Source organism: Periplaneta americana, chromosome 1 (genome assembly GCF_040183065.1).
Source record: "Periplaneta americana isolate PAMFEO1 chromosome 1, P.americana_PAMFEO1_priV1, whole genome shotgun sequence".
Lineage (NCBI taxonomy): Eukaryota > Metazoa > Arthropoda > Insecta > Blattodea > Blattidae > Periplaneta > Periplaneta americana.
The window spans coordinates 189,313,625-189,319,624 of NC_091117.1; positions in this window are offsets into that span (position 1 = coordinate 189,313,625).

The window sequence follows — 6,000 nt, forward strand, 5'->3', positions numbered from 1 at the left end:
GAATGAACAAACAGATGAATGAACGAACTGATGATTGAGCGAACAAACGAATGAAGGAAGAGACAAATGTAACAACTGATGTATGAACAAACAGATGAATGAACGAACTGATGATTGAGCGAACAAACGAATGAAAGAAGAGACAAATGTAACAACTGATGAATGAACAAACAGATGAATGAACGAAATGATGATTGAGCGAACAAACGAATGAAAGAAAGAAGAGACAAATGTAACAACTGATGAATGAACAAACAGATGAATGAACGAACTGATGTTTGAGCGAAGAAACGAATGAAAGAAGAGACAAATGTAACAACTGATGAATGAACAAACAGATGAATGAACGAACTGATGATTGAGCGAACAAACGAATGAAAGAAGAGACAAATGTAACAACTGATGAATGAACAAACAGATGAATGAACGAACTGATGATTGAGCGAACAAACGAATGAAAGAAGAGACAAATGTAACAACTGATGAATGAACAAACAGATGAATGAACGAACTGATGAATGAGCGAACAAACGAATGAAAGAAGAGACAAATGTAACAACTGATAATGAACAAACAGATGAATGAACGAACTGATGAATGAGCGAACAAACGAATGAAAGAAGAGACAAATGTAACAACTGATGAATTAACAAACAGATGAATGAACGAACTGATGAATGAGCGAACAAACGAATGAAAGAAGAGACAAATGTAACAACTGATGAATGAACAAACAGATGAATGAACGAACTGATTATTGAGCGAACAAACGAATGAAAGAAGAGACAAATGTAACAACTGATGAATTAACAAACAGACGAATCAACGAACTGATGATTGAGGAAACGAATGAAAGAAGAGACAAATGTAACAACTGATGAATGAATAAACAGACGAATCAACGAACTGATGAATGAGCGAACAAACGAATGAAAGAGGAGACAAATGTAACAACTGATGAATGAACAAACAGATGAATGAGCGAACTGATGATTGAGCGAACAAACGAATGAAAGAAGAGACAAATGTAACAACTGATGTATGAACAAACAGATGAATGAACAAACTGATGAATGAGCGAACAAACGAATGAAAGAAGAGACAAATGTAACAACTGATGAATGAACAAATAGATGAATGAACGAACTGATGATTGAGCGAACAAACGAATGAAAGAAGAGACAAATGTAATAACTGATGTATGAACAAACAGATGAATGAACGAACTGATGAATGAGTGAACAAACGAATGAAAGAAGAGACAAATGTAACAACTGATGAATGAACAAACAGATGAATGAACGAACTGATGATTGAGCGAACAAACGAATGAAAGAAGAGACAAATGTAACAACTGATGAATGAACAAACAGATGAATGAACGAACTGATGATTGAGCGAACAAACGAATGAAAGAAGAGACAAATGTAACAACTGATGTATGAACAAATAGATGAATGAACGAACTGATGAATGAGCGAACAAACGAATGAAAGAAGAGACAAATGTAACAACTGATGTATGAACAAACAGATGAATGAACGAACTGATGATTGAGCGAACAAACGAATGAAAGAAGAGACAAATGTAACAACTGATGAATGAACAAACAGATGAATGAACGAACTGATGAATGAGCGAACAAACGAATGAAAGAAGAGACAAATGTAACAACTGATGAATGAACAAACAGATGAATGAACGAACTGATGATTGAGCGAACAAACGAATGAAAGAAGAGACAAATGTAACAACTGATGTATGAACAAACAGATGAATGAACGAACTGATGATTGAGCGAACAAACGAATGAAAGAAGAGACAAATGTAACAACTGATGAATGAACAAACACATGAATGAACGAACTGATGATTGAGCGAACAAACGAATGAAAGAAGAGACAAATGGACGAACTGGTGAATTAACAAACAGACGAATGAACGAATTGATGAATGAGCGAACAAACGAATGAAAGAGGAGACAAATGTAACAACTGATGAATGAACAAACAGAGAATGATAGAATTGGTGAATGAACAAAGAGACGAATGGACAAATGGACTAACAGACAAATGGAAGAAGAAGTGAATGGACGAACAGGTCAATCGACGAACGAATAATGAATGGACAAACGAATTACTGAAAGAACAAATGAGTGAACAATAAAATTAAGGAAGGAACATATAGAGATGAACAAATAAATTAATTAACGATAAAACGGATGAAGGAACAAATAAATAAATTGATTAGCAAATTAACCAGTGAACACGAATACTTTAAAATGTGGTTTTAAAAGTGGGGTGAAACTAGCACTGAAATAGTTCTGGTGATTTCGGGAGTGAAAATCGTTAAAGCTACATCGGATTTTTTTGTAGAGATGCAGTTCACCGTATATGCAAGGCGTAATAAAATCCTATATTAACCAACCTAATCTGTCATAGATTCATATATGAAACATGTATAAGCAGAGTACGAAGGGAACTATCTCAGCGTTAGTTTAGCATTATTATTATTATTATTATTATTATTATTATTATTATTATTATTATTATTATTATTATTATTGGAGTATTTATTGCTATTCATAGATTATTTCATTCCGTTCATTAGACACAATAAAATCTTACGGCAAATTTTATTTATTTACGCTAATTCCATTACTCTAATTCCTGCATAGACTTTACACGAGATCACAACGATTTCCTCAAATCCCCTGTCATTCTTGAAACACAAGTACATACAACATTCTAAACTATAACAGCTTGTTACATGACGAAAATTATCGCATTTTTGATCATGCAGATATATTGTGATTATTGACAATCTGTATAATTTACCTCCAAGCTGTCCGCTGGATCTCCACAACTCCGTATCAGCTCATATCCACAATCCTTCACTTTACTCATATTGATAAACCACTAAAACACACACGGAATAATATTATGTAAAATTATAAATAAGATATTCACAAAATTTGTTGTAGTATCATATGTATATAAATGAGATTTTATACCGCGAAATAATCAGAAGATTGTGCAAAAATATAATGGACATCACAGAAGAACTCACTACTCTCGACTGATAACGTCGCGTGCTATGCACAGTGACCGAAAGTAACCAATCACGGCTCAGGTAGTGCTACCCAATACTTGAAGGTTGTAGGCGAAGTAAAAAAGAAGTGGAGGGAAAACAAGAATTCATAGGACGCTTCGAAAGCTACTACACATCAGGGGGATGTTTGAAATTGTGTCAGTTTTCTCTGAATGAGACCTGGAAAATCTAGATCAGCCATCGTGAACTGGCCTGCATACTAGTTCGGAGCGCCGAGACGCTGGCTGAGGAGGTAGTAGTGTGCAGTGTGTCGAGCCAAGCCATCACAGAGCCAACTTTCTGACCATAATTTACAATGCCTTCTTCGATTGTTTTCTACACGAGCATTGACACCTGACATAAACCAGTTAGTGAGGGGAAAACGAATTAAAAATCTAGGAAAACCAATGCTAATGAACGGCGAAAATATTTTTTATCATTTGTTATTTACATTGTAATAAAATAATTTAGGTCTACTTCAGTCTTGTAACAGAAACAAAATAACAAATAATTGGTTTTGTGATATACTATAGTGTCAGATAAAAATGGATAATTTATTTTAATTTATTGACGACACTTAAACAAAGGAATAGGATGACAGGATTTAAATATTACTAATGGGTTCGATTTGTTTAATATTTTGTAACAGTACAAATGCATTATAGATCTGTAAGTTCTCAATTACTTTAATATGAAAAAAAAAAACTATTTGTTTTCAAAACCGCTGCAATACATAACGAAAAAGTACAACTTGCTTGTTGTCTTAAACTAAAAAGTGATTTAAAAATCCAGGAAAACCAATGCTAACGAAAAGCGAAAATAAATTTTATAATTTGTTATTTACATTGTAATAAAATAATTTAAGCCTACTTTAGCCTTGTAACAGATACGATAATATGTTTCTTATGTTATACATAATACCAAATAATTGGTTTTGTGATATATAGTGTCAGATAAAAAAATGGATAATTAATTTTATTTTATTGACGACACATGAACAAAGGAATAGGATGACATGATTTAAATATTACTAATGGATTCGATTTGTTTAATATTTCGTAATAATGAAAATGCATTAGGCCTGTAGGTCTGTAAGTTCTCAATTACTTTAATATAAAAAAACTATTTACTTTCAAAACCGATACAATACATAACGGCAAAATACATATTGTTTCTTGTCTTAAACTGAAAAACGGTTTACTTATTACACAGTTCCTCTTAAAATAAATTAAGTACATGCTTCTTCCGTATTTATTATGATTATTAAAGACTGATTAAAAGGGTTGAACAAGTGAACGGACACCACTGCCATCACCTGATTCCTTCCCCCCACCTCCTGCTGCACAGTTGATGTCTAAAGGCTGGTTCACAATAAACCGGAAACGAGAATCGGAACGAAAACGAAAACGGTAAAATTGTTAAAATGTATACATTTAAATGTGAGCATTCACAATTAACGAAAAGCTTGCCGGAGCCCAGGATCGGGAACTGAGAGTTGGCCAAGTTTCAACTTTGGCGTTCACGTTTCCGATCACAGCCCACTAGATTCATTCTATTGCCATCTAAAAGCTATTTTCTCATATATTTTGTAGCAAGAAGACCGTGACATAACCTATGCATTATTTTGTTATGTGCTGTGCATCATGGAGCAAGTTTTATTTGATGAGATTCTAATATTGAGTGTTGAGGAAAATCCTCACGTTTACGATAAGCGGCGCGCATCGTATAAAGATGAGAAAATGAAGGAGAATACTTGGCTCTCAATAGCTGCATCTTTGAACACCGATCGGAAGCGAATCATATTTTATTACTGTATTGGTTGTATTACACACTACATATTCACGCTTCAATTCAATAACTACTGTTGTGTTCATTTTTGTTCTATTACAAATGTTTCTTCTCTAATTATTTTACGTTATGGTAGACTTAAAATAGGTTGTGATAATAAAGATGCATGGGCATATTTATAGTACCGTACCTAATGAAATGTTTCAGTTGAAATTTCGAAGTTGGTTAACCTGTATTTATGTAGGCTGCCTTGTACTCATGAGAGAACGCCATTGGTCAATTATACACAAATAACATCAGAATGCGTAATATCGACTTTACGTATCGTTATTGACATACATATCGATATGCATAATCGTCTAACTTTCTCGGTTTATTGTGAATCAAAAATTTTCATAATCACATCCTCTGCTTCTCGTTTTCATTCTGGTTCTCGTTCCCGGTTTATTGTGAACCAGCCGTAAGGGATAGAACTGAGCAGCGAGCAAACTGTCCCTGCACCATAGTGCACTGAGATGACGACTCCTGATCTAGATTGTCGTTGTCAAACGTTTTGCATCTGGGACCAATTCCTAATACATCTCAGATATTTGTAGTAAACAAATCCGGTTTCAGCCGAGTTTCGTCCGAATATATACAAAAAGGTTTAGGTTTTCTACATCTGCCAGGCATAAAAAAATTGCACAGAAAGGGAACAAATCTTCAAGTCTGTTGCAATGTCCCCCTGATGGTGAAATCTGTAGGCTTAGTAGTTCGAAACGTTTGAAGTGTGAATGGTAAATGCAAAACTTTACTTATACACTCACCGTGAAAGGCTAAAATCTCATTTCACACGAGTACTTTGGTCTACCCTGCTATTATAATATCCACCCTTGTCGAATTTCCATATTTCAGCCTTTCTGAATAGTCTCTATGCTTGTAGGGGGTTAGATGGGTGAAATTTGGGTCATTTTTAACCTAAAAACCATATTAACTGTTTTTTTAATGGATTGTCAGTCTCTTATTTGTATGTTGAGCAAGTTTCAGCGCTCTGCAGCGCTGCGTTTAGAAGAATAAAAATTACGTCATATTTAAGTGACTAAATGACTGCATTCTTGAATTTGAATTCCCATGCAAACTTTG